Consider the following 12,640-nt stretch of genomic DNA (forward strand, 5'->3'; position numbering starts at 1 on the left):
ACGAGGCATTGCCCTCCTGGCTTGGTGCAGGCTAAAAAGAATTTGAAAAAAATTTTGCATTCGTCTATATTACATTTCTGCTGTGTAGCAGTATAACGTCGTGGGGGCTGGGTTATGCTGCACCAAGTGACGATTAGCAGTAGTCGACGTAGCGTATAATGGACAGTCCATGTGGCCTAGAATTTCCAACACTATTACCAATCAAATTCCTACTCTGACCGGAGTCTTTCCAAGAAACCTCCAGATTAGTATATTATTCACACTATATAATCTATGAAATTTAACAGTTTGTTGTGATCGGACTCATACCTTTCGCCAGCTACTCTTACTTATACTTGTTAAATGTCCGTGAAGTTATATTATGCATAACTTTTCAGCATCAAACAGATGTACACTCTAAAAAAAAAGAAAAAGAAAGCGCGCTATGCATCTCGAAGGAATATTCGGATGGAACGGAAACCCGTAGACACGATATACAAATAGAAACACCTCACTGCAACTTCAGAAAAATTTGACGGTTTGTTCAAGAAAAAGAGCTTGACTAATTTAACTAGGCAATAACCCGTTGGTCCACCTTCGGCCCTTAAGCAAGCAATTATTCGGCTTGGCATTGAATTGTATAGTTGTTGGATCTCTTTCCGTTGGCTATTGTATACTGTCCAACTATCGCGTTAGATCGTCAAAATCCTGAGTTGGTTGGAGGGACCTCTTCATGATGCTCCAGACGTTCTTAGTTAGGGACAGACCCGCCGAACCTTCTGGCTAAGGTAGGGTCTGACAAGCACGAAAACAAGCAGTAGAAACTCTCGCCGAGTGCGGACGGACATTATCTTGCTGAAATGTAAGCTCAGGATGACTTGCCGTGAAGGGCGACAAAAAGGGACGTAGCATATCGTCGACGTACCGGTGTATTGTGAAGTGCCGCCGTTAAGAACCAAAGGGATGTTGCTATGAAAAAAATGGGACCCCAGACAATCGCTCCTGGTCGGATCACATGGTGGGCGACAGTCACGTTGCTACCTGATCGCTATCTGGAGCGTCTCCAGACAAGTCTTTAGCCCGTAATCTGACTGACTGAAGTAGAATTCTCTTCAGTGATGACCTCCGCTTCAAACTGAACTCCGATGCCCAGCGAAGATGTGTCTGGAGATGTCCAGGAAAGTGGTGGGATACCAATGTGACTGTCGCCCGCCATACGGGCCGTCAACTAAGAGTGACAATTTTTTTATAGCAAGACCCTTTGGCTGTCATTCACGGCACACTTACAGCGCTTAGGTACGTCGACGATATTATACGCCCCGTTTTGTGACCCCTTCATGGCAAGCCATCTTGGGCATACATTTTAGCAAAACAGCGTCCGCCCGAAACAGTTGAGAGTTCTACTGCTTCTCTTCATACCTTGGTCAGCAAGGCCGTCGGGTCTCTCCCCAATCGAGAACTTCTGGAGCATTATGGTCAGGGCTCTAAAACCATATTGGGATTTTTACCGTCTAACGCGCCAGTTGGATAGAATTTGACCCGAAATCTCTAAGGAGGACATCCAACAATTGTGTCAGTGCCAAACCGAACAACTGCTTGCATTAGGACAGGAGGTGGACCAACGCGTTAGTTTCTCAATTTATGAACCCGTTTGCCTTGAATAAATCATCCACGTTTTCTGAAATTGTAGTTATTTCTTTGTCTGTACAAGTGCATCACATCTACCCCCTCCAGTGCCATTCGGATAATTCCTTATTGAAGCGTCGTCACTTTGTTTCTAAGAGTAGTTGGCCAGATTATATCAAGTATACCATTTGGAAATTTGGAGGCAGTAACACAACACGATAGTTCTGATAACATCAAAGGTATGTAGTTTGGCATTATTAACATGGAGAGGAGACCATTAACGATTTTCGCTATTATTTCTATAACGAATGAGATTTTCACTCTGCAGCGGAATGTGCGCTGATATGAAACTTCCTGGCAGGTTCGCAGGAGAGCTTCTGTAAAGTTTGGAAGGTAGGAGACGAGGTACTGGCAGAAGTAAAGCTGTGAGTACCGAGCGTGAGTCGTGCTTCGGTAGCTCAGTTGGTAGAACACTTGCCCGCGAAAGGCAAAGGTCCCGAGTTCGAGTCTCGGTCGGGCACAAAGTTTTAATCTGCCAGGAAGTTTCATTTCTATAACGCTTTGTTCTCCTACATCTTCACGTATACTGTTGAACAGTTGTTTCGTCCCGTAATTCTAGCGACAATTGTCGACATTTGTACTGGGTTCTGAAAATATGAGGGCCGTTAAACAGCACTTTCAACAGAGCTCATCATCATCATAATCATCATCTACTCCTTCGCAGAAGCTCCATTTTCCTTAACGTTTTTCGCCAACCACTGAAAGGGTTATAGTAGGACTAATGCAATAGGAAGTGTCTTTTGACCTAAGGCGCGACATTTTCTGCGTGCAAGTTTCTACTGTTGCTCGTATGCCCCCACACTAAACGTCTTGCTGGTTGTCCTTCGTCTCAGTATCCATTATTTCTCTTGATACAGTGCTGAGCTGTTCCAAAATATTTATATGTACTTCAATAATTTTCATTTAATAAGCAATTGCTAACCAAATGGTTCAAATGGCTCTGAGCACTATGGGACTCAACTGCTGAGGTCATTAGTCCCCTAGAACTTAGAACTAGTTAAACCTAACTAACCTAAGGACATCACACACATCCATGCCCGAGGCAGGATTCGAACCTGCGACCGTAGCGGTCTCGCGGTTCCAGACTGCAGCGCCAGAACCGCGCGGCCACTTCGGCCGGCAATTGCTAACCACTTGGAAGCTTTGAAAACAGGATGCCCAGGAATAGTTGTATATGAGGTTATTAAAAGTCTTCTTGACGTAGTGCAGCGGTTAGTCACTGGGCTCGTATTCGGTGGTATTGTTCACTTTCTCGCAAGGCCGTTAAGGCAATTTCGGTTTTCCGGGATTCCCCTAAGTCGTTAAAGGTAAATACTGCAGTACCTCCTCTGAAAGGGCATGCCGATTTCCTTCCTAACCTGAGCTTGTGTTACGCCTGTAACGGCCCCTAATCTTCCTTCCTGTCTTCCTTGCTTGACGTAATGTAATACTGATATCCTTCCTTAGTTTCCGTGCCCCTCTTGTGCGAGATGCATTTGTACCTTGAGTAATGCGACGATTTCATTATTATGTAGTCACATTCCTCCTTTCTGCCAGAGAATAACGTCGAGACTTCCAATCAGTGTTAATCTGGTCTTTCAAAGACCCTATCCCGCATACAGAATATTCCATTTAGTCCTGCCCACCTAGTGGCCCTACGAAGCGATAACTGCCACCCCTTCGCTCGAAACTAATCTGATAAGGATCCGCGCTATCGTTCCGCATAAGCATAATATCACATGAATGCAGTTTTCTCTGTTACCTTCTCTTTCACGTTTTTTTCAGAATTAAATGAAACGTTATTGGGACAATCTAATGCATCTTTAACATACACGGTGTCATTTGAGTCATATATTCCATGTCTACAGTGCTGTTGCCGTTTTGTGAAACCAGAGATAGTGAAGATCCGAGTAACATTCGGCTTTGTAATTTGTATGTGAAAGCCCCCAGCTTCGGTCTCTGACATATCCAACCTTATTTAGCTCTTCTACACAATTCACTTAATTTTGTACGATATGCACCTTTACAAAATCAGAACATGGGGAGACCATCAGAAGCTCACTGGAACAAATCGAAGGTGTTTTAAGGACATGTGTTACATGACAAACATATGTTACTAACATCCGTCAGCACTTATTTGGAAAAATATATTTCAGAATTATGAAATTAGTTACGTCTTTGAAGTGGATATTCTCTTTTTTATGTCTTCCGTCCAGAAACTTGTTTGATGCACGTCTCAAGCTAGTCTATTCTGTGCAAGCCTCTGCATCTATGCACAAATGCTGTCACCTACATCCATTTGAGCCAGCTTACAATTAGTATATTCCCGCTTTTGTACTCCACTACAATTTTTATCCCTAACACTTCGTTCCATAATAAATTGACGATTTCTTGATGCATCAAGATGTTTTCTATCAAGCGATCCCTTCTGAAAGACAAATTTTGCCACCTTATTGTCTGCGCTGCCTATTGCCCACGTTTCACTTCCGTACAAGGCTACTCTCCAGACAACCAGAAAAGACTTCTTAACACTTAAATATACATTAGATGTTAATAAATTTCTCTTTATCAGAAACACGTTTCTTCCTGTTGTCAGTCTGAATTTTATACTCTCTCAACTTTTCCTACCATCAATTATTTCCCTGTCCTCATGGAGAAACACATCGACTTCATAGTCATATTCCTCTAGCTTCACTTCATTTAATTGGAATACATTTCATTACCCTTGTTTGCTGTTTTTGATTTGTCATCTGATTCATCTTTTCGTTATCCATTTTGTTCTTTTGCCGTCTCCAAGAGAACTGTAACGTCATCCGCAAAACACAAATATTTATTTCGGCTCCCTGAACTTTAATTCCCCTTCCAAATCTCTCTTTGGTTTCCTTTACTGCGTGCTCATTTTAATGACTGAATAACAACAACCCTGTCTCACTCCTCTCTGAACTATTCGTCCCAGCCGGCCGGAGTGGCCGAGCGGTTCTAGGCGCTACAGTATGGAACCGCGCTACCGGTACGGTCGCAGGTTCGAATCCTGCCTCGGGCATGGATGTGTGTAATGTCCTTTGGTTAGTTAGGTTTAAGTAGTTCTAAGTTCTAGGGGACTGATTACCTCAGAAGTTAACGCCCTTAGTGCTCAGAGCCATTTGAACCATTTTTTTTTTTTCGTTCCATTATATGTCTTTCGACTGTTACAACTTCAGTATAGTTTCCATACAAGTTGCAGATAAATTTTCACTCCCCGTATTTTACCCCCGAATTTTATATCCTCTCCACTTCAGCCGTTTTCAGTATTTCAAGGAGAGTAATCCAGTCAACATTTTCAAAAGCTTTCTCCGAGTCTACAAATGCTATAAACTTAGGTTTAACTTTCTTTAGTTTGTCTTGTGACGTAAATCATAGGATCAAGAAACAAAATTATAATAAAGCAGAAAAAGTTTTGAAGATGCCCATCACACAGGTTTGATATCTGGTACAACTATATATGTTCTTTTCCTTGCTGTGTGGAAGGAATTAAATGTAGATAATTGACCTTTGTGAGAACAACTGAAGGTTGCACCTTTCAGAAAATTCAATATCTGTGAACGGTGCGCCAACAAGCACTTCTAATACTGCTGCCCAGCTATATCATAAGCCGTTCTCACACGGGACGAGGTAGCTGATGTTGACGTGGACGCGAATAGGAAATCCAACTGCGTCACATGGTACGTGCTGGTTAACGCGATTTGCGATTGCAGAGCTCTCTAGCAGCAGCTGCCGGCAGAGTCTGGCTCAAAAACTACACTGAGTGTGTCTAGGGCCTCCCGTCGTGTAGACCGTTCGCCGTATGGAAGTCTTTCGATTTGACGCCACTTCGGCGACTTGCGCGTCAATGGGGATGAAATGATGATGATTAGGACAACACGACACCCAGTTTCTACACGGAGAAAATTTCCGACACAGCCGGGAATCGAACCCGGACCCTTAATATTAACATTCTGTCGCGCTGACCACATAGCTACAGGGGGCGGATACTATTTTCGGTAATGAATAATTGTACAAGTCTCACGTTAGCTCTGATATAAAAAAAAAACATTTCCACCTCTGTCCATATGCTAGTCATGTTCTTCTATCTATAGTACTCATAAATAAAAATTTCAATATCTAGAGACGTGTCCTAACACAAAAACGGAAGTTCCTTGTCCAGTCAGGAGGGTCATCGGCATATAAAAGTTCACAAAATCGAACAAACTTACTTCTGAGAGAGAGTGCACTTATATTCATATAACGTCGAAAACGTCGAATATTACACAAAATATTACTATTTAATTAATAAGAAAAATTTAGAAAATGTGAAAGTGAATAAAAAGGAATTGTATACAGCACACATTACTTTGTAATTCGATGCCAACATCCACTACGCTACACTGAACTTGCGTAATGTTGCTGATACGTTTTTAACTGTCATTTGTTTGTAATAAAATCTTACCAAGAAAAATACGAATTTAATAAATTTTCGACGTACTGTTGCCTTAAAATGGGAGACTGTCGTAACACCAATATAACGTTTTAGTTCACCTTATTACAATAACATACCATAAACGACGTGTTTTGGAGAGATCTTCAATGTGCTGGTGATTAGAAACAGCATATAAACAGAGAGTGCAAGTTGTAACATAAGATACACCAAATATGGACTTCATCTGAAACCGACGACTTCCAATACGGGGTGCCCCAAATTCTTCTTATGGCATAGGGAGCGTTCTTGCCCTTTACAGATCCAAATGTATATGGGTTTCGCAACACGTTGCCCAAATATCGCAGAACTTGTTTCGTGTTTCAAGCAGCATTGCCTTCTCAACGTGAAATTACACGACGTGGCCTCACAAAATTCGTGCTGCTACAGGTCCACCTCTGCTGTTATGTCTCGTGTGAGTTTCAGTCTGAGAATGACGCGGCAGATGATCGGCAATACCATGTTTAATGACACTGTAGCACGGTGGTGTAGAACTGGTTTATTCATAATCAAAGCGACAACGGTAGCAGAAAATGTTCTAAGGAACGTTTCTGTAAGTAACATGGCTATCAAACTTTTTACAGAAAATCTCTTAAGGATTCAGGAATTATATTGGGTGCAGAAAATGGCAGGCTGCTTCAGAGATGAATGCCCAGTGCACTTTGTTGTGAGTTGCAGTTCAGATGCGGCAAAAAGAGGTGCAAAAGTTCTTCGTCGGTAAATAAATGCGTCGACAGACGCGAAGAGGTTTCCTTTCGCCTTTAGTCGTCGCATCTTTTAGGCCTGGCTCGCGGCTCCTGGCCTCGGGCCATTTGCTGCCGAGCCAGCGGCTGCCGGCCGGTACGAAAAGACGGCCAGCCGGCAAGCGGCGTTATTGAGGCCAAGGTCAGAAAACCGTGTGCCGTGGGCGACACTCGCCGTGGGCTGCCGAGCGGTGACAGCACAGTAGCGGATGAATGCCTTCCGCGAACTGGGCTGCTCGCTGTCGGCGATCATACTGCTAAACAAATCACACGAGGAGGAAGTGTACTTGGAAAAGGCCTGGAGACGTGGTAACATTCCAGCTGGATTACATCATTCACAGACGGTGATCCCGAAATCAACTATGGGATTGTAGAGCGCACTCGGGAGTAGGCGTAGATCCGGATCACAATTTAGTAATGGCGGAGAGTAGGCTGAGATTTGGCCTTGTTGTTGTTGTTGTTGTCTTCAGTCCTGAGACTGGTTTGATGCAGCTCTCCATGCTACCCTATCCTGTGCAAGCTTCTTCATCTTCCAGTACTTACTGCAACCTACATCCTTCTGAATCTGTTTAGTGTGTTCATCTCCTGGTCTCCCTCTACGATTTTTACCCACCACTCTGCCCTCCAATGCTAAATTGGTGATCCCTTGATGCCTCAGAACATGTCATACCAACCGGTCCCTTCTTCTTGTCAAGTTGTGCTACAAACTCCTCTTCTTCCCAATTCTATTCAACACCTCCTCATTAGTTATGTGATCTACCCATCTAATCTTCAGCATTCTTCTGTAGCACCACATTTCGAAACCTTCTATTCTCTTCTTGTCCAAACTATTTATCGTCCGTGTTTCACTTTCATACATGGCTACACTCCATACAAATACTTTCAGAAACGACTTCCTGACACTTAAATCTATACCCGATGTTAACAAATTTCTCTTCTTCTGATTTGGCCTTAGGAAAGGAAAAGGCACCAGAGAGCCAGTTCTGACGGTATGCATCACCCTCTTTTCCCACACTACACTGTGTACACACGAACACAAAACAAGTTCCTCTCTGGAAGCATTCAGTTATTACCGAGAGTCTTGGTTAGCTGCTCCAGTATCTGCATGCCCAGTGTAGTAGTGCTCGTCTATGTGATGAGTATCGATATATCGCCTAGGCTGTGACATAATAATTTGCATTTCGGTTGATGTCTGGTTGCTCCATGCTACGAATTACAGTAGCCCTTGAGTCCCTTTTGCGGCAACTATCTCGGCCCCTCCGCTCACGCTCAGGCTGATCGTCTACCCCTCCCACCATATCTTTTTCTCCTCCTACTCCCTCTGCCCCTCTCTCTTGGCTAGCACATTACAGTAAAAATAAAATTTAACTTTCTATTGCGCTAACGGTTCAATTTGACCAGTAGCAGGTTCTGTGACCGAATCTTTGACCTAGCTTTTCTCGATAACGGTAGCATAATATCCCGAAGTCCTTCCCTGGACTAATAAGCTATCGTCCGTCGAAAGCGGTGATTCACTGGCTCTCACCACTCCTTGCACCACATGTGAGTTTGTAATAGTTTTACCTGAGGAAGTTGTACTTTAGCTTTGGGGATGGAGAGAGAACGTGGTTGCACCAGCACACTCTGAAAATAAAACTGCGCAAACGATGGGTTAGCTAGGATGAAACTGCAACGAAATAACTTTAAAACAATGAATTTGAGAAGTATGCAAAAAATGGTTCAAATGGCTCTGAGCACTATGGGAGTTAACTGCTGTGGCCATCAGTCCCCTAAAACTTAGAACTACTTAAACCTATCTAACCTAAGGACATCACACACATCCATGCCCGAGGCAGGATTCGAACCTGCGACCGTAGCGGTCGCGCGGTTCCAGACCGTAGCGCCTAGAGCAGCTCGGCCACTCTGGCCGGCAGAAGTATGCAACTCACAACACAATACACTATTTATAAAAACGGTAAACACATACTCACTCATACTATACAACGGAACTACAACGTTCAGCAATGAAAATTGAAGCGACAGAGGTTAGTGGGCAAAAATTGGCTCTAGCGTAGAACAGAATGCCTACCCGTATCGGTCGTGGTAGTACCATGGCAACAGCACACGGTCATTGAAAAGTTCCGGTCTTTTTCTGCTTCCTCTCTTGATGAAACAGATGGATGGAAAACATTTCGTTGAATTGAGAGGTCCTATATACTGAAGAACGACTATTATCCAGAGCTGAAACGATTTTCTTCTGAGCAAACGGAAACAGAGGACACTCTGAGCCAAATCCAAATGTATTGCGTCCAGTACAGATGACGGTGAAAAACATTTTTTTGTTTATGAAAAACATTTCCATGTAGTCAATGAAGTTTTTTTTTTTTTTTTTTTTTTTTTTTTTTTTTTTTTTTTTTTTTTTTTTGCTGTCTGATCAACTGTATAGCACATTAGCCGCTCTTCTGCTCCATCGTTGAAGATAAAAGCAGGATGGTGTAGGGACCACGGAAATGGACGGGAAATTTGCAGCTCGATTTGAAGCGCGACTAGGAATACTGAGAACGAGTACCAGTGGGTCACTAGGCACAAAGCGAGCGATCGACATCTTCTTGTACGGAGCCCGCCAGCCTCCACCTAGAAGAGTGTTCGTGCATCCCACCCCCTGTAGCCATTTCGCGACCTCCTGCCGCCATTGTCTGCCGCCACTGGAGCAAATAATTCGCTTTCCCCATCCGTTAAGCCTCTTTTCCGCTCGGGAGGGGGAAAAAAAATTGGAGGGTGGCTGGCGCGGGGCCGAGCGTCCGATGCAATTTATACCGCTGCGCTCGGTGCCGGTCAGGGGGTGCGCCGCGGCGGCGGCGGCAGCGATAATTACGGCCCACTCCGGAGCGGCGATGTATCCCCTCCAGCCGCCCACTTCTCAGCTAAGTGGAAAGATGAGATATATCCAGAGTTACCCGCTGAAGTGGCTCATCTCGCTGCCTGCAACTTTCCGCAGCTGAAACTTCCCATTTTCAGCACCACAGCACAAGCACGAAGAGTACAAAGTTGAATGGACACCAAATTTCACAAACAAGACACTGCTCAAGTCATGTATTTCCTGTGGCCTCTTTCGGGTGTATTTGACCGTCTTCAAAATCTAAAATGTGGAGAGTCCGACAGCTATCAAGGCCAACACCAGTGTTGACAATGTGCACCAACTGATACTAGTGGCAGTCATCACACTCTCCGTGTTTTAATTTTATTTATTTGTTTATTTATTTAAGCTGGCACTATAGTGACATCAGGCCCTCTCTTATATCGTGTGGTGAATTGAAAACTCTTTGATCTCTTGCATAAAATGGCATTACTAACTATGTTGCCCCCTGGTTGGGTTCAAAATGGTTCAAATGGCTCTGAGCACTATAGTACTTAACTTCTGAGGTCATCAGTCCCCTAGAACGTAGAACTACTTAAACCTAACTAGCCTAAGGACAGCACACACGTCCATGCCCGAGGCAGGATTCGAACCTTCGACCGTAGCGGTCGCGCGGTTCCAGACTGTAGCGCCTAGAACCGCTCGGCCACCACGGCCGGCTGAGTACTAAAAGCCCGAGGCGTGTCCAATACGTGCTCCACATGGATGACGGGCAGTAACTGCACCAGCAGATTTTCTCAGTATGTCCCAAAACACCACACACAGACATTTAATGGGCGATGGGTTAGTCGTGAAGGTCCAGGTAATGTCGTGCCATTGACCTTAATTCTTTGGATTTTTGATTGTGGGCTGAAATCTTTGGTGTATGAAAGCCTCATTAATTGTGTAGAAACACTCACAGAACTCTTCGTCGACGCTCGCCAGCGCACCCGTCACCAACCCGGAGTTTTTCAAGTTGTGCATGATTCCGTTGTGCGTGGTCCCTTAACACGTCGGACAGAAGCATGGGTTACTAGATGGAGACAATACAGGCACCACCTTTAGTGATGCTTCACAAGTGTAGGTCCTGTGTAAAGGAAGTAGATTACATTAGAAACTCTGCTGTTTCACAGTAATAATTCTCTGATTTGTTCAAGCATTTGTTTACTGCATTCTGTAGGTCATTGTTGTACTAAAGAGACTGTAGTAGAAGAGATGTGTTTTACCGTAACGAAGATAGAGAAGTGCTCATAGCTCTTAACGTATGCATTATACAGTCCTTTTTTTCTTAACATTTTTTTCTTGTTTTGCTCCATACTACCACCTCTCAAAAAATGGAAATTTTTTTTTTAACACACTACATATATAAATGACATCGTTGAGAGTACGGCTCCATTCTGACAATTTGCAGATTACTAAATAATTTGGCAACTCAAATTTATTAAAAATAAACATATTTATCTCTTTCATTACTTGTCATACAAATGAAACAGAAGTATAACAAGAAATTAAACATGTTTGTCTATTTCACACTACACAAATACGTGCTATCTGTGTTCGGTAAGAATAGAACGAATTGTCCACAAGAAACAAATGCAGTTTAGATGCGGAAGTTATTCTTATTTTCTATCACACATTTTAAGTTTCTGGGCAAATGATCAAATTCTTTTATGCCTATTTATTCAGTTTCCTTCTGAGTCACTGACAGTTTTAGCACGAGTAATCCTACATATTTTTAAAACACTCTTGTATGTCCCAAACCTTTATTTATGAGTGAGGTACTGTGGTCTTTATGCAACGTCGCTGCCTGGTAAAGCGGAACTCACAAACTCCAGGAACTCTACTGCCTTCACATATATCTTGCGTAAGAACAATGGGAAAAGTTTTGGAGGATTCTGAAAAAATCACTTTTCTCTGACTTCATGCAGGAATCATACAAGACAGGGAGACGCTCTCATCTGTAAAAGGAACCCTCCGTTTTTCTATTGTTTCTCGCTGAGTTTATAGAAGTATAGATATAGTTGTTTAGAAAATGCTCCAGTTGAGTACCGAAGCAGATCAAGAGTTATTTTGTTTAGCTTACGTCATTCTTTTCATGCTTAACCTGTTTATGTACGATAATGATAGAAACTGAAGAAATGAATTAAAATTTATACCATAGCCAGGATGTGAACCCAGGTTTTCTTGCTTGTTAGGCAGGTATGCTAGCCATTACACCACTATAGCATTATAGCCAACATAGCGGTAGTCCAGTAGTCCGATGCCCTCCCGAACACAATCTAAAATAAGCTGAAAGTATGAACTAAAGTTTGAGTGAAGGGGGGCATTGGCCTGCGGTAGTCCGTGTGGCTATGTTGGCTGTAATGCTGAGGTGCTGTAGTGCCTATCAAGAGGGAGACCTGGGTTCACGTCATGGCCATGCTACAAATTTTAATTCATTTCTCCAGCTTGCATCATTATCGTAGATACAGGTGAAACTTAAATGTCTGCAGGAAAATTTAATTACATCTATAACCTGTTTATCACTGGTTATTAGAAACCCATTACAGGAATACTTCATTCCCCACAACGTGGGAAATTTGCATTCCTTCTAAAGATACAATCTGTTTCAGGCAATGTACGACAATAGTTTTTCACAATTCACGGGGATTCTGGGTTCCCTTGTGCCAAACTGTTTCTAAAAGTACACGAGGTTCTGCGAACAGCGACGTCGGTTCCACTCGCCATCTGCCTGGACTCCAGCCAGACTGTGTGGCAATGGCGACCGACTGACGCCTATAAAGCCCACACTGTTCCTCGCGCGGCAGCAGTCTCCAGTAATCACTCTCCATTTTCAGTTCCGGTAGCCATTGCAGTTGCCGAAATGCAGACTTTAAATGAAACCCT

The 12,640-nt window shown here is 43.3% G+C and overlaps 1 protein-coding gene across 1 annotated transcript in view; it reads left to right on the forward strand.

Moving 5' to 3' along the window:
• Positions 1–12,640, forward strand: part of LOC124585982 (sodium/calcium exchanger 3-like) — a 783,464-nt gene that overhangs the window by 402,972 nt on the left and 367,852 nt on the right. The window lies entirely within an intron of this gene.

Source organism: Schistocerca americana, chromosome 1 (genome assembly GCF_021461395.2).
Source record: "Schistocerca americana isolate TAMUIC-IGC-003095 chromosome 1, iqSchAmer2.1, whole genome shotgun sequence".
Taxonomy (NCBI): Eukaryota; Metazoa; Arthropoda; class Insecta; order Orthoptera; family Acrididae; genus Schistocerca; species Schistocerca americana.